This window comes from Arachis hypogaea, chromosome 15, assembly GCF_003086295.3.
Source record: "Arachis hypogaea cultivar Tifrunner chromosome 15, arahy.Tifrunner.gnm2.J5K5, whole genome shotgun sequence".
NCBI classification, from domain to species: domain Eukaryota; kingdom Viridiplantae; phylum Streptophyta; class Magnoliopsida; order Fabales; family Fabaceae; genus Arachis; species Arachis hypogaea.
The window spans coordinates 83,445,470-83,455,861 of NC_092050.1; the positions used below are offsets into that span (position 1 = coordinate 83,445,470).

At 39.3% G+C, this 10,392-nt stretch overlaps 1 non-coding gene across 1 annotated transcript; it reads right to left on the bottom strand.

The window, feature by feature from the left end:
- Positions 1-614: 614 nt before the first annotated feature.
- LOC112753579 (small nucleolar RNA R71) lies at positions 615-722 on the bottom strand. Its single transcript, XR_003177960.1, has one exon. It is a non-coding gene; the product is annotated as a small nucleolar RNA R71 (small nucleolar RNA).
- Between the last annotated feature and the right edge of the window lie 9,670 nt (positions 723-10,392).

Sequence of the window (10,392 nt, forward strand, 5' to 3'; positions counted from 1 at the left end):
AATCTTCCCTCTGACCAGAGTTCTATAGTCATAGAATGCAGTTCCCGCTATTCTCTGCCTGTCCGTCTACCACAGATTTGTGTAGAATTTCTGAACCATATTTCTTTCCACCTTTGTTTCAGGATTAGCTAGGACTTCCCAGCTCCTGTTTCAAATTTGCTCTTGGATCTCCGGATATTCGTCTTCTTTCAGATCGAATTTAACTTCCGGGATCACTGACCTTAGACCCATTATTTTGTAGTAATGGTCTGAATGTTCTTTGGTTAAGAACTTCCCTTGATTCCATAGTGGTTTTGGAATATTCTCTTTCTTGCCTCTTGAGTTGGTTTGTTTTCCCTTAGGGGCCATGATCTTAGTGGGTATTGGCTTAGTGATCACGGATAAACACACCATCAGAAGATCCTTTTCAGTTCTTAACTAAATTCTTGCAGATCTGTGATACTGTTAAGACCAACGGGGTTGATCCCGAGGTCTACAGGCTTATGCTTTTCCCGTTTGCTGTAAGAGACAGAGCTAGAATATGGTTGGACTCTCAACCTAAGGATAGCCTGAACTCTTGGGATAAGCTGGTCACGGCTTTCTTAGCCAAGTTCTTTCCTCTTCAAAAGCTTAGTAAGCTTAGAGTGGATGTTCAAACCTTCAGACAGAAAGAAGGTGAATCCCTCTATGAAGCCTGTGAGAGATATAAGCAACTGACCAAAAAGTGTCCTTTTGACATGCTTTCAGAATGGACCATCCTGGATATATTCTATGATGGTCTGTCTGAATTATCAAAGATGTCATTGGACCATTCTGCAGGTGGATCCATTCACCTAAAGAAAACACCTGCAGAAGCTCAAGAACTCATTGACATGGTTGCAAATAACCAATTCATGTACACTTCCGAAAGGAATCCTGTGAGTAATGGGACGCCTCAAAGGAAGGGAGTTCTTGAAATTGATGCTCTGAATGCCATATTGGCTCAGAACAAAATATTGACTCAGCAAGTCAATATGATTTCTCATTCCGCCGAACGCCGCTTTTCTTTTATTCGTAGTTAGTTGCATATTTCTCTGTTTATGTTTAAATTTAGGATAGTTAGAGATGTATGTTGTAGTGGATTCTAGGTGGTTAGGTAGTTAGGATGTGGTTAGTGGATTTAGGCCTCATTCATTGCGCTGTTCTTGCTACTTGTTTTCTAATTTTTGCAATTCTGCTGTTGCTGTGATGTTAGCATTGTTCATATGATGTTCTTACTGTTCATGCTGCTATTGCGACTGCTCTTTCAAGTTCATATTATTTATGTCTATTTGCAGATCTGTTTTAATTTATATGAACTATTCTACTTGCTGTTTATTACCCGGGAACATCCAATTTTAGCCGGAATGCTACCCAATTTTCTGTAAATTATTTTGATATTCATTCATGTTTTGGTTTTGGCAATTTGAATTTGGCACTCCTCATCTTTTACCAAACCAATTCATGAATGCGCGGGCCAGCATTCCTATTCATCTATTTTCCCGGTTAATAAATCGCTTTATTGATGATTCGATTTTAATTTTTGCTATTTTTATGTCTATATGAATCATCAACAACCTGATTTCCTTGCTTGAATATGAGTTGACTGTTTTTTTTAAATTGTGAAATTCTTGTTACTTAGAAACCGATTCTCAATGCCACTTACTTCAAGTTTCTTTTTACTAACTCACTGATTTCCGCTTTCTAACCTCTTTTTCAAATTTAACCACTTTTAACTTTCTAAACTTAGCTCTTTGCTTTTTAACTAACTCCTTCAACTTTTTACTTCATGGCATGATTATTGTTTTTTCTAATTAACAGGTATTTTACTTATAACATATTTTGGATTGTAATTTCTCATATCAACTTTTCAACTCCGAAACAATCTAAAATATACATTTCTTTAACTCATTTCATTATTCTACCGCTCTTTTGCCACTTTGTGCTTATCTTGTTATTTGCCTACTTGTTTTCCTGCTTTTATTATATCCTAGATTTCTATTTTTCAGGATGTCTGACCCTCAAAGAAAAGGAAAAGGAAAGGCAACAACTGGCAAATGGAAAAGAGGTGAATCCTTTATGTCTCTCCTGGAGATTATGCATGATAACTCCTGGCGGGAAAAGCACTTTACCCTGCAGGAGAAGGTTGACCAGCTCCTCCCTACCAATGATCCCATTAAGTTTGCAAACAGATACTGTGAACTGAAGTATCCCGTGTTTGCCACCTCCAAAAATCTGTACCTGGAGAGGACACTAAAAATTCCAGAAGAACTACAGCAGTACACCTCCGATCAGATCAAACAAAGAGGCTGGTTCTTCTTGGAGAGAAATTTGACTGAGGTCAATGCTTCCTGGGTAAGAGAGTTTTACTGCAATTATTTTAAGACTTCCCTGGATGCAGTGCACCTCAGAGGGAAACAGATATTGGTAACTGAGGAAGCCATTGAGGATATTCTGCACCTTCAGCCGAAGTCCGATAAGCCAGACGGTTACCAAAAGGCTGAAGAGGACATGCGCTTTATGCGATTTGACTGGGATTGTTGAAAAGTCATCTTAGCCTAGTTTCACTAGCCTTTTTCTTATGTTTTCATTTGAATTATGCACTTTCTTGAGCCATAAGCAAGCCAATTGGGTAGATTTTCACGCTTCCTTTGATTGAATCAACCATAGATGAATTAATGCAATTTCATGAGGTTTTATGCTATAATTGTCACATATTGTGCAAGAATGAATATCTCATGATTTTGAGCATAGCTTTGATGTGTTTGGTTGATTGATGATAGGTGAAGAAAGCTTGGAGAAAGGTTGAAGCAAGAAGGAATGGCTAGGAGGAAGAGAGGACAAAAAGTTTGAGCAAAAGTTTGCCTCAAACTTTAGCTCAAACTTTTGGAATAAGTGAAAATGAACCAGGGAGCAAAAAGCTGGACCAAAAGTTTGCCTCAAACTTTTGCGCAAACTTTTGGGAGAAAAGCTTGAGCCAACGTTTGCCTCAAACTTTTTGGCAAACGTTGGCATCAAAAATCAACACCCTGGAGAGCAAAAGTTTGCGCCAACGTTTGCCTCAAACTTTTTGGCAAACGTTGGCGCCATGAACAACATACCCTGGAGAGCAAAAGTTTGCGCCAACGTTTGCCTCAAATTTTTTAGCAAACGTTGGCGCCATGAGTGTGCATAAGGGGGCCAACGTTTGAGAAAAAGTTTGACCCCAAACTTTGGCTCAAACGTTGGTAGCAGCAAGGATGGGGTGGCTGATGTGAAAAGTTTGAGTAAAAGTTTGCCTCAAACTTTTACTCAAACTTTTACTCAAGCTTTCATGATTCCAAACCCGGTTCACTTTGGTTCTCTCCCCAACTCCAAGAGCAATCAACCAAGGCCTCTATCAACCCAATTCCATCAAGAGCAAAGGCCCAATTGAAGGCTTGAAGACTATTTGAAGAGAGTGTATAAATAGCATAGGATTTAAGTTTTTCGGAGAGCTTTCCTTTTAGTTTTCATAGAGAGTTTTCGGAGAGCTTTTGGTATGGAGTGAATTTTAATTTCTAAGTCTCGGGGAAGGAGAATTGAATTCCCTTCCTCTTAGTTTTCTTGCTTTCAATTTCAATTACAATTGTCTGGGATCTTGGGTTAGAGAATTGAAGGAATTATGTTTCAATCTCATCCTGAGACCTCTCTGTTTCTTTGCTGCACAATTGAATTTAAATTTCTGTTAATTGCTTCTTCATCTACTTTCTCTGCAATTTACATTTCCTTTCCAATTGTTCTTGTTGGATCTAGGAAGGCATTGAGATCTAGACTTGGTTATCTAGTCTCTTGGGTCCTGAGATCTGAATTATCATTTTACATTCTCTGTTTACTGCTCTCAAGCTCATTTACATTTCTGTTTCAAGATCCGATTCAATCCAATTCATCTTCCACTCTTATGTTTGCTGCAATTTTACTTTTCCTTGTTTAATTTCTGCAAATCCAATTCCCAATTCCCTTTACAATTCAAGCCATTTACATTTCTTGCACTTTAAGATTCTGCAATTTACATTTCTTGCGTTCTAAGTTTCTGCCATTTAATTTCTTGTTCTTTAAGATTCAGCACTTTAAATTTCAGTTCTCTTTAATTTCATGCAATTTACCCATTCCCTTTACTTTCTATGCAATTTAAATTCTGCAAATCACAAATCTCTCAACCAAATCTTGATTCGCTTGACTAAATCAACCACTAAACTAAAATTGCTCAATCCTTCAATCCCTGTGGGATCGACCTCACTCCCGTGAGTTATTATTACTTGATGCGACCCGGTGCACTTGCCGGTGAGTTTTGTGTCGAATCGTTTTCCGCACATCAAGTTTTTGGCGCCGTTGTCGGGGATTGATTAGATTGACAATGATTACGTGAAGTGGAGATCTAGATCAAGCACTTTTTCTTTTCTGTCCTTTAATTTTCAATTAACCCACTAACTGTTTGAATTTTTTCTTAAGCTAACTAAAACTTCATTCTAGCAGTAGATTGAAGTGTCACTGGTTTGTGTGTTTCTTATGTTCTGCTTGTATGTCAGGTACAAGAAGAACCACACCCACCTTTCATGAACAAGACGAAAGAACTCTCAGGAGGTTAAGAAGAGCTGAAAGAGGGAAAAATATTGTTGGAGAAGAAGAATTCCAAGATATGGAGGAACATTCAACCAATCCACCTAGTGGAGCAGAAAACAACAATAACAACCCACCCCAGAGGAGAGTTTTGCCCTCCTATACCTTTGCAAATGCTAGACATTGTGGAAGCAGCATTCTCACCCCTAATGTCAATGCAAATAACTTTGAATTGAAGCCACAACTCATTACATTGGTCCAAAACAACTGCTCGTTTGGGGGAGGACCATTGGAGGATCCAAATCAACATCTATCTACCTTCTTAAGGATTTGTGACACTGTCAAGTCCAATGGCGTGAATCCTGAGACTTACAAGCTTCTGCTGTTCCCGTTCTCATTAAGGGACAAGGCCGCACAATGGCTTGAAACTTTTCCTCAAGGAAGCATCACTAGCTGGGATGATTTGGTGACTAAATTTCTAGCCAAATTCTATCCACCTCAAAGAGTCATCAGGCTGAAAACTGAGGTGCAAACATTCACACAATTGGATGCTGAAAATCTGTATGAAGCATGGGAGAGATACAAAGCTCTGCTGAGGAAATGTCCACCAGAAATGTTCACTGAGTGGGACAAGCTACAGAACTTCTATGAAGGACTCACTCTAAAGGCTCAAGAATCACTTGACCACTCAGCTGGAGGATCATTGCAGCTGATGAAAACAGCAGAAGAAGCTCAAAATCTTATTGACATGGTGGCTAACAATCAATATTTCTTTGCTCACCAAAGAAATCGCCAACCATCACAAAGGAGAGGAGTAATGGAGCTAGAAGGAGTGGACTCAATCTTGGCTCAAAACAAGATGATGCAGCAGCAAATTCAACAACAATTTAAGCAAATGGCCAAGAGGATTGATAGCCTCCAAGTTGCAGCAGTTAACACAAGCCAACCATCATCCACATTGGGGCAAAATGAAGAAACTCAAGAAGAACAACAACAAGAGCAAGTACAGTATATGCACAACCAAGGACTAAATGAAGTGTATGGTGATACATACAATCCATCCTGGAAGAACCACCCAAACCTCAGATGGGGAGATAATCACACCTAAAACCAACAACCATGGCAGAGGAACTCAAACCAAAACAACCCAAGAAGCAACCAAAACCACAACCAGCAGCAAACTAACCAGAACCCCTACAGAAAACCTCAAAACAACTACCCCAACCCCAACCAGTACCAATCCAATAACCAACCCACCAACCAAAATGCCTACCATCCACCACCCACATCTCACAACCCACCTCAAGTATCACCTGAATCTCAAAGACTCACTAACTTGGAGACCTTGATAGACAAAATGTTGAAACGCCAGGAAATGACAACCAAGAACCATGAAGCCTTCATAAAGAGCCTAGAGAGGCAAATTGGGCAAATCTCCAAACAGATTTCTGTTGAGAGACCTTCAAGCTCACTGCTGAGTGACACAATCCCAAATCCTAAGGAAGAATGCAAGGCAATATAATTAAGGAGTGGGAGAACACTGATGAGCAACAATGACACTACAAAGAAGCAAGCAGAGAGCAGCAAAAGGTCAATAGAAGATGAGGAGCAAACAAAGGAAGATGAAGCCAAGAATCAAGTTGTGATGCCAAACAAGAGCACTGAGAAACTCAAAGAGAAGGATAACCAGTCACACAGTTCAAAAGAAGTGATTCAGGGACAGCAGCAAGTAGGAAAGAGCATCACACCTCCACTGCCATATCCCCAGAAGTTCAACAAAGAGGCTAAGGACCAACATTTTCATAAGTTCCTTGAGACTCTCAAGAAGCTGGAGATCAATATTCCCTTGGCTGAAGCACTTGAGCAAATGCCTCTGTATGCCAAGTTTTTGAAGGAGCTTATCAATAAGAAAAGAAGTTGGGATGAGAAAGAAACCATACTGCTTACTGAGGAATGCAGGGCCTTGATTCAAAAAGGGCTTCCTCCGAAGCTTGAGGACCCAGGGAGCTTCTTGCTGCCTTGCACCATTGGGGAATTAACCATCACTAAAGCAATGTGCGATCTAGGAGTAAGTATCAACTTAATACCAACCTCCTTGGTGAAAAAGTTGCGTATAGAGGAAGTTAAACCGGTACAGATATCTCTAGAGCTAGTAGATAAGTCAACGGTATACCCCAGGGGTATGATTGAAAACTTTCTGGTCAAGGTGGACAATTTCATATACCCTGCTGATTTTGTGGTTCTAGAATCAGATGAGGATGATGGTGACTCTATTATACTGGGAAGGCCATTCTTGGCCACTGCTAGAGCTATCATAGACGTGGAGGAAGGAGAATTAACTCTCAGAATGCATGATAAGAGTGTCACTCTGAAGGTATTACCAGAAGCACAGTTTAGTAATGAGAAGAAAGACTATATGGAAATTGACAAGGGAGAATCACAGTTAAAGGAAGACAGTGACAAGGTGATTCACAGCAACATCCCAAGGCAAAAGATTGTGCAGACTGATGAAGAAGTTCAAGAGAATATTGGAGTATTAGCCACTGAGAAGAGAGATCCCCAAGGTAAGCCTACGGCCAGAGAAGAAAGATCAGCAAAAGAAAGGATGAAACGCAGAAACAAAACAAAAAGGGGTTGGAAGAACAGGAAGATTCCAACAGAGGGGCTTTCCAAAGGTAACAAAGTGCAACTGATATATCAACCGCTGGGAACAAGCCAACAGAGTGATGACTATTACACTGTCAGCAACATACTCTCATTAGAGCACGCTGAAATTGAACACCAGAGAACAAAAAGGAGGATCACAGTCAGGGGAGACAAGTTGAGGCACTACAAGCACCAACCTCCATAAAAGAAAGCCCTAATGTCAAGCTAGTGACAATAAAAGAGCGCTTGTTGGGAGGCAACCCAACCTGAGGTAGTTTTCTTTTCATAGCTTTTTCAATAAAAATGTTGAATAATTGATATATATTGCAAGGAGCTAAGTTTGGTGTTGCACACCAAAAACAACTTAAGGGAGAATGTAGGATTCTAAGTTTGGTGTTCCACCAAAACCTCATTCAAAAGCACATTCTAACTTCCTGCACATTGCTAGTTCCAAGCAATCAAACAGATTATGCAACCACTTAACTGCTTTTTAGTCTTAACTTCATAACCTTTAGCAAGGACACAAGATTTTGCCTAGAGTTAACCTGTTGTATCATGAGAAGTAGCAAGAAATTAAGTTTGGTGTTTCCACACCAAATTAAATCCACAAGCCACGCTCAAGCCATGCATACTAACTAGTCACCTAAGGGCTTGAGAAGCAAGCAACTTTTGAGAATTGTGCAGGGAATTCACCACCATTTGAGGACACTATGCATCATAACTCAAAAGGGCACAACAGAAGGAAGGACAAAGGAACTGCAAACCAATAGGTCGTATTTACACTTAACTCTTGCTGTTGAAAAATGTTTTGACTTGTGTTTTGTTAAAGTGTTCATCTAATACAAGCAGAATCACTCTTAAAATAAGTAAGCTAGTTTAAGTGTGTGCTTGTGTGTTTACTTCCACTTGACTAAAAGCATGTTTTGTCCCCTGCATCTTTAATTCAATAAAAGAAATGTTTGAAGGTGAAGTGAGATAGTTCTCTGTTAGATAGAAGTATAATAAAAGTAAGTGGTGGTATGTGTGTGATTGTATAATAGCTCACTTTTAGTGAATAAAAGAACTAGGATATCTCCTTCTAAGTATAAAGTGGCCTACTGTCTATGAATCTCAATCAAATAAAAATCCTTGGTTAGAAAGTAAAACAAAAAGAAAGAAAAAAAGGGGAGAAAAAGAAATAGCCAAAGAGTGGCAGAACAAAAGAAAACAAAAAGAAACAAAGCTAGACACCAATAGCTTGAACCTTAGAATATATGCCTGTGGTGTCTTTATATTAGGGTCTGCTTGGATTAGTAAGCTCTTTGGAGTGCATCAACACTCGGTGACTTGGGTTAACTAACCCGGGATCATCAACTGAAAGTCCACTATCAAGAGCAACCTAACTACAAGGCATTTAGTAGCCCAAAGAGGTGCTGGGCATCAATGTTTTAAGAAGGAATGTGAGCCAAGTGTCTATAGTGAATAATGTGTCAAGTATAAAGAAAAGAAAATGAACTTGCTACACATGACACTCAAATAAAGCTTATGAACAAAATAATAGCCAAGGATAAAGGAATAATGAGAGGTCATAGCAGTGTGTCACTTGAAGCTTGAAGGAGACTTTCTAGGCTTAAGAGTCAATAAGAAGTGAGTGTTTGCATATCCACATAAAACCCCATGAACTACCAATAATACTCTGCTAGCATGAATATCCTCTTCCATTTCATTCTTTCTTCTCAATAAATCTTTTCTTGCTTGGGGACAAGCAAGCTTTAAGTTTGGTGTTGTGATGACAAGTCATCTTAGCCTAGTTTCACTAGCCTTTTTCTTATGTTTTCATTTGAATTATGCACTTTCTTGAGCCATAAGCAAGCCAATTGGGTAGATTTTCATGCTTCCTTTGATTGAATCAACCATAGATGAATTAATGCAATTTTATGAGGTTTTATGCTATAATTGTCACATATTATGAAAGAATGAATATCTCATGATTTTGAGCATAGCTTTGATGTGTTTGGTTGATTGATGATAGGTGAAGAAAGCTTGGAGAAAGGTTGAAGCAAGAAGGAAAGGCTAGGAGGAAGAGAGGACAAAAAGTTTGAGCAAAAGTTTGCCTCAAACTTTAGCTCAAACTTTTGGAATAAGTGAAAATGAACCAGGGAGCAAAAAGCTGGACCAAAAGTTTGCCTCAAACTTTTGCGCAAACTTTTGGAAAAAAAGCTTGACCAAAAGTTTGCCTCAAACTTTTGTGCAAACTTTCAGGAGAAAAGCTTGAGCCAACGTTTGCCTCAAACTTTTTGGCAAACGTTGGCATCAAAAATCAACACCCTGGAGAGCAAAAGTTTGCGCCAACGTTTGCCTCAAACTTTTTGGCAAACGTTGGCGCCATGAACAACATACCCTGGAGAGCAAAAGTTTGCGCCAACGTTTCCCTCAAACTTTTTGGCAAACGTTGGCGCCATGAGTGTGCATGAGGGGGCCAACGTTTGAGCAAAAGTTTGACCCAAAACTTTGGCTCAAACGTTGGTAGCAGCAAGGATGGGGTGGCTGATGTGAAAAGTTTGAGTAAAAATTTGCCTCAAACTTTTACTCAAACTTTTACTCAAGCTTTCATGATTCCAAACCCGGTTCACTTTGGTTCTCTCCCCAACTCCAAGAGCAATCAACCAAGGCCTCTATCAACCCAATTCCATCAAGATCAAAGGCCCAATTGAAGGCTTGAAGACCATTTGAAGAAAGTGTATAAATAGCATAGGATTTAAGTTTTTCGGAGAGCTTTCCTTTTAGTTTTCATAGAGAGTTTTCGGAGAGCTTTTGGTGTGGAGTGAATTTTAATTTCTAAGTCTCGGGGAAGGAGAATTGAATTCCCTTCCTCTTAGTTTTCTTGCTTTCAATTTCAATTACAATTGTCTTGGATCTTGGGTTGGAGAATTGAAGGAATTCTGTTTCAATCTCATCATGAGACCTCTCTGTTTCTTTGCTGCACAATTGAATTTAAATTTCTGTTAATTGCTTCTTCATCTACTTTCTCTGCAATTTACATTTCCTTTGCAATTGTTCTTGTTGGATCTAGGAAGGCATTGAGATCTAGACTTGGTTATCTAGTCTCTAGGGTCCTGAGATCTGAATTATCATTTTACATTCTCTGTTTACTGCTCTCAAGCTCTTTTACATTTCTGTTTCAAGATCCGA